Genomic DNA, 13,314 nt, shown 5'->3' with positions numbered 1-13,314 from the left:
GAGATATGACAGGAGCAGCTCACCCGACTACAGGCCCTGCACCTACATGGAGGCCTAAAATGTGCAAACCGGAGAACATTTATGTCCATGATGGGCCGGGGGCTGCTTTTTTTGCCACTTTTTTTTTGTTGAGACCAGGAGTGGATTGAGTAGGGTAGAAGTAGAAGAACTTCCTAGATATTTCCCATTCCTCTTGCAGCCATTGGTTCAAATAAAACGCAGCAAAATCTGCAATTTCTGCATTTCTGCAACGCGGGGCCTCAGCCTTGAAACCGTCTTGTCCATAGTTTAGTCATTTGGATTTGCACCGCTCGCGCCTTTTCTGTATATTCTGTGGATAGGCCATAAAACGTAAAGATGGAAATACCCTCTGAACGTCTCGTCCCCATAAGACATAGGATTCCATAAGAGAGTGTTCAGACCTGCAGACTGCTCCTGTCTAGGCCCCAGTACACACGGCCATAGTTGTTTTCCATGTACTTTCCGCAATTACGGCTCCATAGTGGCAAATACTATACAAACCCATTCATTTCTACGGCCCCTGACATGTCCATCAGTGTCCAGGTCGTGGGAACCAACCCGAGAAATCCAGAGTCTGTCTGTATCTGTCAGCCATACACGTGTCAGAGCATGCAAGTCTATTTACTGATCCATAATTACGGATGACACACTGCTACAATATGGATATTACAAGGATCCAAGAATTTCGGCAATGAGCTTGACCAAACTGATGAGTGCAATGTAAATGGGAATCTAGAAGCAGCAAAACGTGAGCACGAAACAAAACCCGCAGGATGACTTGGCAGACGAGTGACTGTCATTTAATAGCAGGACTAATGGAGGTGACATCACCGAGACGAGAGTCACCAGATGCCGGGATTAAGGCAAAAGCATCAATTATTCAATAAGGGCCCACAGAGCTGGCGGGTAAAGGGTTAACCAGCCGTGCAGGTCCCATAACCCCAGTCAGGCACTTATAACAGGTGACAGCGTAGACCTGCTGCAAGGCAAACAGCACCTACAGGGTTAACCTGCAAGGAATGGGCCGAGCGCCAATGTTGTGTAATACCGAGCCCCTTCTGACCCGTATGGTGGGCACACGGGCGCCCGGATACCATTATTATAGATACATCCGCCCGCCATGATGTGGGAGCTAGCAGCGGCTCATGTCTGTCTTTCTTCTTCTAAATCGCCGCCTTTATTCTGGGCCAATTACGAGAGCTGGGAGGATTCACACCTCGGTCAGAATGGAGGTGCAGGTAGTAAATACGGATTTCAATAGAACTGCCGCAGATGAGTGAAGCGCAGCACTCCGCTATCTCAAGCCAAAACGTACAAGGCAGAGCTGCTAATTAGTTAGCAAAAATTGCGATTTCGGAGGCTGGTTTTTTTTTTTCCAGCTTGTCAGAACTGATAGCGCAATTCTTCAGTGAGACCAAGGACATGCACCCCAGGCTTCACTGCCCATGTGTCTGAGGTCTGGGACATGCACACTAAAGCCGCGGCGTCCTCCGCTGGGCTCACTGATGCACTGCGCCGGCGCTACTGGAGCCACGGAAGTAAAAAGGTTTTCTATTTTTTTTAAATGTAGATTGTGAGCCCCATATAGGGATATATACATACATACAGTATATAGAGGTCACAATCTACATGTTCCCCTATCAGTATGTCTTTGTAAAATGGGAGGAAATCCATGCAAACACGGGGAGAACATACAAACTCCTTGCAGATGTTGTCTCTGGCAGGATTCGAACCCAGGACTCCAGCGCTACAAGGCTGCAGGCCTAACCACTGAGCCTCCGTGTTGCCTCTAAATGTTTTCTATCTTTAACACGGGCACGGATGGCATTGAAGGAGGGGTATTCAGGACACTAAATTGGTGACCCATAAGGTTTAATGTTCTAAGTCACCCTGACGTCTTTTTTTAAGATGTAAAGGGAGACTAAGTCGGACAAACCCCTTTAAGGCTGAGGCCTCACGTTGCAGAAACGCAGCTTTTTTTTGTTGAGGATTTTGTTGCAGTTTTTTGGGCCACAGTCAGGAGTGGATGGAGCAGAAGGGAGAAGTATAAGAACGTCCCATATCTTTCTTATTCCTTCTGTAGACATTCTTGGCTTTGGCTCAAAAAAAAAAACGCAGAAAATCTGCAACAAAAAAAGCTGCATTTCCAAAACGTGGGGTCTGAGCCTAAAGGAGTTTCTTGGGTTTTACGGATGACCTAGGCTTACGAATAAGGCCCGGTTCACATCTACACTCTCTCTGAATGGAAACCTATACGCATTACCTAAGGGAACCTGCGAACCCCAAAGACTACAATGGGGTCCTTGTGGTTTCCAGACAAAACAAGCAGAGAGAACAAAGCAGCTTGCAGGACTTTTCTCTCCCCATGTTTTGTGCGGAAACTGAATGGAAACCACACGGACCCCATTACAGTCTATGGGGTCTGTACTTTTCCTTAGGTAACCGTTTTTTAATGCGTATAGGTTTCCATTTGGGGTAAGAGGGGACTCCCTGAATGGAAATCCAAACGCAGATGTGAACAGGACCTAACACCGCACAGATCACCAATGTGAACATATCAGCAGCTGCTGCGACTGTGACGACTCAGAGCAGAGAAGAACCGGAGACTGTAAAGCGTCCAGGCCGGGTCACTGCGACACTGGAATCGGAGCGGATCTGCACTAATAGGATGTTCTGTGCACACACAGCTTCTAAGAAATGGGTTTCTGAGCATTTTTAGCGTATACTACCTTGGTTTCTTTTTATCCTGCACCAGGCGCGGGTCCCGGTCAGATTCCATCACCTTGCAGGCAGGCACCTGTGTGAACACAGACTAAGGGCTAGTTCACACGTGAACTGCCCGCGTGGGTTTTGACACAGAGAGAGACGCGGCGAGCCGCGTCTCTCTCTTGTCAAAACCTGCCCGCCGCGACCATCGCTGTCGCGGCTTAACCCTCTGCCGTCGGCTCAAATGAATGAGCCGACATAGGAGGGAGCTGCCGGGGGAGGAAGCCGCGCGGCTGAGCCTGCGCGGCTTCTGCCTGAAGAAAGGACATGTCCTTTCTTTTCTCCGCTAGCAGCAGCTCGCCGCTAGCGGAGAACAGAAGCCCGGCGGTCTCCATAGACCACCATTATAAGGGGAGGTTTTGGACGCGAAATCCGCTGTCAAAAACCTCCCCTTATACTCACGTGTGAACTAGCCCTAAGGCATAGCAAAAAACCTAGATAAAAATCTGAAACATCCGCAGCAGAAGAAATGCTGGTTCTTGGCGTCAGAGTTGTAGAATTCTTGCCTGCACTTATCGCACCAGAGGGTGTCAGCACAAGACTCAAGACTTTACGTCAACAATACCTACCAAAAGCGCCAGAAGAAAGACGTCTAACCTGCTCCGGCTGAGCAAACAAGCGATACCTGAAGAGTCTTCAAGGCGACGTGTCCCTGGACTCAGCGCAAACCTCTCCACACGTTCCATTGACTTGGAGCCGCATTACCAGGGTCTATAGGCCCGGCCGTCCCCGGGTTGTAGTCGTGCAGATTTTTCAGCAATTTTTTTGGAGCCAAAGTCAAGAACGGCTTCAAAAGGATTGAGAAATATATAAGAAGTTACAGGAAGGTCTTACACGTCTTCTGCCAAGTTCACTCTTGGCTTTGGCTCAAAAACCGCAGCAAAATCTCCAGCAAAAAAAACTGTTTTTTCACCACAAATGGCCTCGGCTGAAGGGGGCTGTGCAGGGACTGAACCATAGGAAAAAATCAGTTGTATGGTGTCCACCGCGCGCCGAGCCACGGCTGCCAGATATCACGCAGCGCACGGGTCTGCTAAGGCCTCGGCAGGGCGGGAAAGGACCCGGTGACATCACACCGACATCACCGGGGCCATTGTGGCTATTCAAGAATAAAAACTTTGTTTTCTATCTATTTTAGTCCTGATGAAAAGATCTCAAGTAAAGAAAAGATGCCATTATATCTCCACACACCAGTTATTGTCCTGTGCTGCCAATCTGCCTCAAGGCTTGTTCACACCTGCCAGATTTGTTACTGAGAAAAGCTGTGAATGGAAATCTATTCTATACATCTGATTCAGGTGTGCGGGGATTTGTATACAGCCCTCTCTGCAGAAATCTGTCACGTGTGAATACACCCGGAGATGGGATTCTCCCGGACATCTGAATTTGAAGATTGGTGGGGTCTGTGACCCCGGGACCCCCACAGATCAGCTGTTTGCTGCAGCAGCATGACCCAAGTATTGCTTCCACTTCTCATGGCCGAATCACAGCTCAGTCCCACTCAAGTAGGGCTGAACTATGATATCAAGCAGAGCCACTGCACAAATGGAGGACACTGTGCTTGGTAAGTAGTGAGAGGTTGCAGCCCTCGCCTGTACCCTGCAGTCTCTTCACACAGCTGATCGGCCAGGACCCGGGTGTCAGACCCCTGACCCTGATTATTAATTGGTGACCTATTCTATTGCTAGAATCCGCACCCAAATGCACAGCAAACACCTACGTGTAAAAATACCCTGAGAGCAGCCGGCTCCGTCCACGGTGTAGCAGTGCCGGGTTTCTGCAGCTCAGTTTCCATTCACTTGGGTTGGAGCTGAGCCGTATAGAATAGGTCACCTACATATACAGTATATCTATATATATAGATAACCCATAAAATCCCTTTAATATTCAGTGATACAACCCCTGACGGCAGTAGCAGCGAGCCTTTTGGTTGTCACACAGCTTTGTACACACAATCTAGGACACTTGTACCTGCGCCTGGAGCCGGCCTATAGCTCCGCACTCACACAGCTGGTATAACCAGTTCCCCGAAAGCTCTATGCGGAAAATGGGTTATCAAGGCTAAATATCAATGGCCTATGTTTAGGATACGTCATCAGTTACGATCGGCCGGGGTCTGACACCAGGGCCCCTGATGAGTAACTGTTTGGGTTCGGCTGAAGCCAATTCAATTCATAGCAAAAACGGGCCATACGTTATATTGTGGCTGTGCTTGGCATCACAGCTCAGACCCTTTCACTTGAATGGGACTGGGCTTCAGTCAGGTCATGTGACCAATGAACGTGATGTCACATGACCTGTGAGGCTGATGTGACACTCAGGAAGGGGGGCTGTCGCCTCACACAAGTGATCTCGGGGGGTTCTGGGTGTCGGACACCCACAGATCTAAGCTGAGGATAAGTCATCGATGAATAAATCCTGGAAAACACAGCGACCACATACTAAGAACCAGTAAGATTTGCTGCATCTAGCGGGTCACATATTTAGTACATAAGGGGGATGTCCTGGCGTTCATGGTTTTCTTGATCTGTTCTGGTCTGAAGAACTGACAAACAGATCATCAAAAAACATCGAATGCAAAACTTGGGTATTAAAATGATTGTCGTCTCCAAATCCTCCTCCAGAATGTGCAGCCTAGAGAGGCTCGTGGTAAATCACAGCGGGCTCCTCTTCATCATGTGTCTCATACCAAGGATGCCCTTTAACCGCACCTGGCAGCCAGAAACCTCCTTACAAGGAACCAGTCACTTGTTATTGGGATTCGGGGCCCCAAACCCGGTCACCTCGGTCTCCTCCATAATAAGTTCTTATTTTCTGGGGGCGATTCCTGGAGAGGAGACACATCCGCTGGAGACGAGTCCGAGACACTTTCTTGGCAAACTACAACGCCAGAATTCTGGTGTAAAAAAGAAGTTGCAAAGTTGAGTTTTGCAACTTTTTGTGCAAACATTGTGCGCCATCTTGCAGTTTTACACCAGGTCAGGCCATTTAGCTGCGATTGTGCCAAATGTATCAAATGTGACTTTATATAAAGTAGCACAAGATGTCTCAGTCTAGGATAGAAAGGGTGTAATGTCTCAGGACAAATCCGGCACACGTTACCCGCAGTGCGGCCTCTATAACGTCCCCTTGTGATACCTTTCCTGATGGTTTGCACCGCGCAGGCCCCTGAAGATGCTTCTATGCTCCAGAAAGTGATTTTGAGCCGGTAGCAGCCGTTTCTGAATGTTCTATACAAGGACCTGCTTATTATAATGTTATATTCAGCATTTCTGGAGACTTTCGGAATTACTTAATAGTTTCTATAACATTATGGTCTCCAGCTACAAATGGTTGCAAGTAACATTACAATTGAGGAACCAGCGCACGGCTTTATAGTTAGTGGTTCTCCCCATACATGTGATCAGCGGGGGCGCCAGCAGTCGGACCCCTGCATGCAGACATGTATCCTCTCTGACATGGATAGGGATAAGTGTTATTAGGGGGAGAATCCCTTGAAGGAGGCGATACAAATAGCCGGCAGCTATTCCTTCCAGTCTCCCCATGCACATGCATGCTTGGTTCAGTATATAAACACAAGATGACTCTACGGCCTGCTCCTCCTATATACGCCTGTAATACAAAGTCCACTATATATATAAAAATAAAAAAAATCGCCAAATGCTGCTGTACGGCACACGGTTGTAAACATCAGTACGGAGAAGATCTGGTGTGAACAATGACCTAGTGGGATCAATACCCAACACAGCCGATATAGATATCACCATATACATTTTATGGGAGGCAGACGGGCACCTTACGGGGTAGATAACACCACAGGCAGGTTTAGAAACCATCTGGCGCCATTTTTAGGCTTTACCATTTACATTTTAAGGTCACGTGTCCCATAAACTTGCACCAAATTTACAATCTACAAGTCGTCCGACCCCACGACAACCATCACATATGCCAAACGCTGACAACAGACGAGACCTTCACCAGAGCGGAGCGCAGTGCAGACACTTCTGCTGATTCGCACATTTCCTTTCACACATCCGCCAGCATTTCCTCCAAAAAAATAAAAGCCCCAAGTCTGAGCGTCGTCCGTACGTTCTCTCATTTCTTTGAACCCGTGTCTCGGTTATATCGTTCTGACAACCAATGCGGATGCCATTACCGCTGTGATAGGAGTTGTCACCCAGCTTTCCCAAAGTCCTGATAGCAGGGCTACTTGACACAGAGGATGTGTTATTGCATAATGAGGCAGATTGCTATATTGGGTTCTGGGAAAGCTGGGTGACCGTCTTGCCAGAGCTGTGCACTCATATTGGCTGTCACACAGCTTTCCCAGAGCCCCTATAACAAGACTATGTGATAGAGATCGTGTAGCATTGAATTAGACTACTATTCAGGGATCTGGGAAAGCTGGGTGACATTGGTGTCAGAGCTGTGCAGTCATATTGGCTGTCACCCAGCTTTCCGAGAGTCCTGATAGCCGGGTTACTTGATTGAGAAGACGTATTGAAAAACGAGACAGGTTGCTATATTGGGTTCTGGGAAAGCTGGGTGACGGCCTTTGTCAGCTGGGCATCCATATTGGATATCACCCAGCTTTTCCAGGAGCAGATACAATTTATATAAAGTGTTGTCTTTTCCCGTCCGCTCTCTCTATAGTCTGTTATGGAGTCTAGGACTGTCTATCTATATACTGTCCCTGTATATGAGGTCTACAGCAGTATATAGTACAAGTATCTGTATACACTCCTTACACTATAGCAGGGTCAGTCATAGCTCTCCTCACTCCAGCCATTACTACAGGGCACACACACTCCTATCCAGGCAGCAGGACACGGATCCTGGTTTAGGCCTCACCCGGAGCCGGGAGCTCTCCCAGTGCAGCGTCCGCCCTACCTCACTCGCTGCTCGGCCTCCCGCCCGCCTCCCTCTCCCCGGGCTCTCCCGGTACCTGCAGCAGCTGTCTGGGTCTCTCCGCCGCCGCTTGTCCAGCAGCATCTCCCGGGCGGCAGAGCCCCGAGCACCGGCAGCAGAGCCCGGCATGCAACGCGTCAGACACCGGGGGAGGGGAGATCCGCGGAATGGCGGCCGGGCGGAGAAGGAGGCGACAGGGCACAAGTCACACAGCCGTCACCCTGCGGCAATTATAGGCCATAATAATCATCCACACAATGCGATAGTGACGGCCTTAACCCCTTCCTGGCCGGGACATTAATTTTATTTTCGTCTTTTCTTTGTTCCTGCGGTTTTGAGAGATTTTTATTTCCTCCGGGTTATTGAAATAATGTTTTTAGCTTTTTCTGGTGACACAAAAAAACCTTCTGTTACGTCACATTTATCTCTTTATATTGACAGTGGAGTGCGGCGGGGACGCCAGATTTATTATCATTTACGGAAGTGACGGCGCAGATCTTACGCCGCCGCCTCAGGGGTTATAGAGATAGAGGCAGTCGTGAGAAATCTACCCCGGGGCAAATATTCACTGAAATCTGCCACAGATATATGACGCCATAGACCCCATGAGGGCCCACACGGAGCAAAATGGCGCGGATATGGAGGCGGAATCCGCCTGAGAATCCGCCTCCTCGCAATAGAGTCCTGTGTCATCCGCTAACGGAAAAAAGAAGCAACGTGAGCTTTCTATAGGCGGAAAAAATCAACAGGAGTCAATGGGAGGCGGAAAAACCACGTGGACGCGGTTTTTGACGTTGCTTTTGGCCAAAAAAAAAACATGCAGAAAAACCGCCGGCAGTTTTTCAAGGTCTGTACACTGTGTTAGAGGAAAAAAACTAAAAACACCTCAGAAAACGCTCCAAAAAAAAGGCCTCATGTCAAAAAAACGCTTCCTAGTTCCTGAAGCCGATTTTTTCCTAACCAAACTATGTGTGAACGCGCTCTAAGTGGGGCTCCCCGTGGCCCTGTACAATATAATGTCCCCACAGTGTGACGTCTCCGTATACCTGCCCCCGCTCTGATCTGTATCCTGATATGTCCACCCCCAAAATACAAAACATCTCCCCTCTGGCCCGGTGCCTTCGCCGCTGCAGGTCGTCTCCTATGACTAGAGATGAGCGAACACTATGCGAATAGCGCGCTCCCATAGAAATGAATAGACGTGGCCGGCACGCAGGGGGTTAAGCAGCCGGCCGCTGGCAAAGTCTGTGTGCCGGCCGCTTCCATTCATTTCTATGGGTGCGCGCTATTCGGAACGGCTGCGCAGCTCTACCTATGACCAGTCTCTATAGTAATGTCGGGAATCTCCCAGTTGTATCGCAGTCTGTGCGACGTTCAATGAAATGATTGCAGGTCCAGGCCAATAAAATAGGGGGAAAAAAAAAAGTTTTTAAAAATGTAAAAATAAAAAAACAAAATTCAGGTCATCGCCCTTTTCCTTGATTTAACCACTTCAGTACCGGCCAATTTGTGCTCCAGGACCAGACACATATTCGGTTTATTTTGTATGTGCGGTTTTGATGGCTGTAACGTTTTTTTTTCATACGTCTCATTCAACTAATTTTTGCGTCTTTTCTCGGGGACACATAGGGCTTTATTTTTATGTTGTTTTTATTTTTGAATGTGTTTTAATGTTATAAACAAAATAGGAGGGAAATTGTGTCTGGTTTTCAATTTATTATTATTTTTTTTATTTAATAACACAAAGTGCTACTGAAAAACTTTATAAAATAGTTTTTCCTCTCGGTAATCTTTATTTTGTATGGTGTCATCGGGGGTGGGGCTATAACCTTTAATAACGGCGTTTTATTAGCGTATTATTTTTTATTTTTTTATTATTTTATTTACTTTTTTTTTTTTAAAAAAAAACTTTTTTATTTATTTTTTATTTATTTTATTTTTTTCAGATTGTGTCCCCATAAGGTGATAAGAGACCTTTGGGGACATCTGATCACTTATTTTTTTGTTACAGAGGCTGATTTCCCCTGCAATTGAGGCTGCTACATTTAGCCTCCTGCACGCAGTATACAGAGCTGATCTCGGTCCTGTAGGACCCAGCAGCTCTTGTAAGAGTGATTTTGGCGGATCATGTGACTGCCGGGTCAGAGGGCAGCCGCATCATGGCGGCGCCCATAGCCCTGTATACAGCGCTCATTGAGTGCTGTATACACAGCGATCGAGAAGGCAGGGATGGGAATAAACCTTCCCTGCCATCTCTCTGGGAGCTCCAGCTGAAGTTACAGCTGGAGCTCCCAGTATCAGCAGCTGCACGATCATGTACCGATACGTCCCATCAGAACAAGTCAACCACTTCCCGGACATTTATAGTCTATGGGCGGTCCGGAAGTGGTTAAAATAAAGCTAAACAAACAAATTCCACATCTTACATCCGACCCCATGACCCCCCCTCCAACCCCCCCCCCCCCCCCCCTCCCCGGCCTACAAACATATAACTAGATTTTAGCAATATGGTGAACACAAAAAATATCAATAGAGCGATCCTGCAGTATTTTTGCTATTTTGCCTTCCATAAAAATCTTAACAAAAAGCGATCAAGAAAAATCAGACGTTCCCCAAAATGTTACAGGTATAGGAAGGACGTGGAAATATAAAGAAGGTGCCGGTGTCAGATACGGCAACTTAAAGGGATTCTACCACTAAACCAACATTTCTCCTAATTACCATATCGGAATAGCCTTAAGAAAGGCTACTCGCCTCCTACCTTGCTCAGTCGCCTCCGGCCGCCGTTCCATAGACATACCGGTTTTTACCAGTATGCAAATGAGTTATTTTGCAGCAATGGGGGCGGGCCCCAGTGCTCAAACAGCAATGGGGGCATCCCCATTGCTGCCAGAGAACTGTCTCCAGCGACGCCTCCATCTTCAGCTGCAACCGCCTCTTCTGTCTTCCATCTGGGTCAAACTGCGATGCCTGTGCAGCTAGCTCTGCCAGTGAGACACCAGCAGAGCCGGGAGGCTGATCCTGTATTGAACTACAAGAGCAAGAGCGGCCTCCCAAAAATGGCCACCAACCAGCATGCGCAGTCGGCTCTACTTGTGTCTCACTGGCAGAGCCGACTGCACAGGCGTCGGAGTTGACCCAGACAGAAGATGACAAGAGAAGGGGAGGATGCAGCTGAAGATGGAGGCGTCGCTGGAGACAGTTCTCTGGCAGCAGTGGGGACGCCCCCATTGCCGTTTGAGCGCTGGGGCCCGCCCCCATCGCTGTGTGAGAACTTATTTGCATACCGGTAAAGACCAGTATTTCTACGGAACGGCGGGCCGGAGGCAACTGAGCAAGGTAGGAGACGAATAGGCTTTCTTACAGCTATTCCGACGTGGTGAATACAAAAAATTTTGTTTTAGTGGTAGAATCCCTTTAAGATTTTTTTACTATTTTTTTTTTTTTTTGGGGGGGGGGGGATTTTTTTAAGAGGTTAAAATGTAAATGAAACTCTATGACTTTGGTGTCCCCAGAATGGCAGCGACCCCTAGAATACAGGAGACAGGTCAAACCCCATAAAAACAAAGCCCATAAGAAGGTCGCACAAATACAGTTTTTCTCCAAATGCACGCCAATTAGATTTTTTCCCAGCTTCTCAGTACAAGGTACAGAATATTAGATGGGACCATTACAAAATACAATTTGTCCCGCAAACATTAGGCCCTCGTATGACCTGGCGGTTATATTGCAAAAAAAATGCTTTTTTTAAAAGGCTGGCCTTACACAAACGTACAATGTGTCTGTAACTGAGAACCCACAATTGCAGACACGTTGTACTCAGTGCGGTTTCTTACACCACCAGATATTTTATCCATGGTGTGTTATGCCGTGACCGGGGTCCGCACTGGATACCGCAGGTCCGCAAAGTCACGGACGTCACTGCACGGATCAGCAAATTGTAAACCGCAAAAACCACTAGGGTGGTGTAAGGCCAGCCTTAATGACTTGGAAGTGCGACGAGCTTAATGTCATCTGAGAGACTCGTTTCTGGCTGTGAGTCTAGTTGTAAAGTGATGAAGAATTGGCTTTACCAAAAATTAAAAAAAAACACCAAAAATTTTCCTGTGATCGGAGCAGAGGTGAAATAAAAATTTTTTTCTTTTTTTTTAATGCCAACCCTGGTAGTGGCGCCAGCAGTGTGCTATAATGCCACTGGTAGTTCCAGTGCTTTCCCTAAGCACCGTGCCAAGCTGGGTATAAAGCCTAGCCTAGGCTTTGTAACTGTGTAAGCAGAGGAGCGCCCAGCCTGTTATTCTTGCCAGCGTGTGCACATGGTTGGTGTTCTTTACCAATGTGGTTGCCATCATCATCATCATCTTGGAAGATGTAAGGGTCAGCCTTCTCCACTGGCTGTGCCTGAGACATATAAAGGGCCCCCTCTGCATCCAAAGGGGAGTCTTCATCTTCCAATCTAAGAGTCCCAGCTCCTCCACTATAATGACCCTGACCCAAATCCTCATCTTCCTTCATTAACCCAGGGCAATGACATTGACTAAGAGTTGGAAACTGTTCCTCTCTGCCATCCCTCGTTGTATGTGTGTTTCCTGTAGGATATATAATAAATGGATCCCATTGCTGAGGCTGCGATTGTTCTTGCCCACAAATTTGGTGGCTTCTTCAAAGGGCTTGAGAAGCTGACACACTTCACTCATAACCCTCCAGTGACGTCTATCGAAGTAACGCATTGTGCTTGTAGCTTGTAGCATGCGGCAATTGTTCACCACCTGCTGCTCATACTGATGCTTTAACATGTTTATGGTGGAGTCCACTGAGTCAGAATCTCGCAGATGAGACGGTACAAAGGCAGAGCATTTCATCACTGCAAATCCAGTTATTTTGCGACAGAATGGCTGAAATGTGCAGAGACTTTTCATAAACAGAACTTCTTCTAAGACATTATACAGGTCAATACAGTGATAAACCATCAGATTAAGCACCTAGAGGCACGATACAACCTAAGGGCGCCTTCACACGGAGTTACGCTGCGCTCATTCTGAACGTAAAAACACGTTCACAATGAACACATAACAAGCAGCTCCCATTGACTTGAATGGGAGCCGGCATACATTCGCTCCCCATTGAGATCAATGGGAGGCCTTTTTGGTACTTTTCCATTATCGGCCGATGCCGGCTGGCACTGGAGCTGTGTATAAAGGAGCAGCAGATCACACGATGCCAGAGAGGGGCGCCCAGACCCAGCTCTCACTCACGGTGCGGAGAGGATGATGGAGCCCGACCTGGTGTGAGCGGTGTGCCACCATGACAGATGCTGTGTACGTGTCACTGCAGCCACAGCATCAGGGGGTTCAGTATAATCGCAGCGCTACCAAATTTATATAGTCTTCATTAACCCCCAGGCTGCCAATCCTGTCGGCAAATGGACAAATGAACGGGCTATAGGGGATGCTGCCATAGCATCTATAGGGTTAAACAGCCTAGATCGCAGGTAGGATCAGACCCTCGCACGGTAGATGTTAGAATGGAGGGGGTGACACAAGACTTTCTTTGTGCTGCGCCAGTTCTCTGTAATGTTCTACCCCGGACAGTCGGAATTATTTACCGCTATCTAGCGCTCTG

At 47.8% G+C, this 13,314-nt stretch overlaps 1 protein-coding gene across 1 annotated transcript in view; it reads right to left on the bottom strand.

Annotated features, from left to right (window-relative positions):
- The window catches only part of VPS54 (VPS54 subunit of GARP complex), a 37,217-nt gene extending 29,385 nt beyond the window's left edge, over positions 1 to 7,832 (bottom strand). Inside the window, exon 1 of the mRNA XM_075266975.1 lies at positions 7,733 to 7,832. The gene's annotated coding sequence lies outside the window, so the exon portion shown is untranslated. The remainder of the gene's footprint in view (positions 1 to 7,732) is intronic.
- Between the last annotated feature and the right edge of the window lie 5,482 nt (positions 7,833 to 13,314).

Source organism: Leptodactylus fuscus, chromosome 3 (assembly GCF_031893055.1).
Source record: "Leptodactylus fuscus isolate aLepFus1 chromosome 3, aLepFus1.hap2, whole genome shotgun sequence".
Taxonomy (NCBI): Eukaryota; Metazoa; Chordata; class Amphibia; order Anura; family Leptodactylidae; genus Leptodactylus; species Leptodactylus fuscus.
Note: the sequence above shows the minus strand (reverse complement) of the source record. Positions and strands in the feature narration are given on the sequence as shown.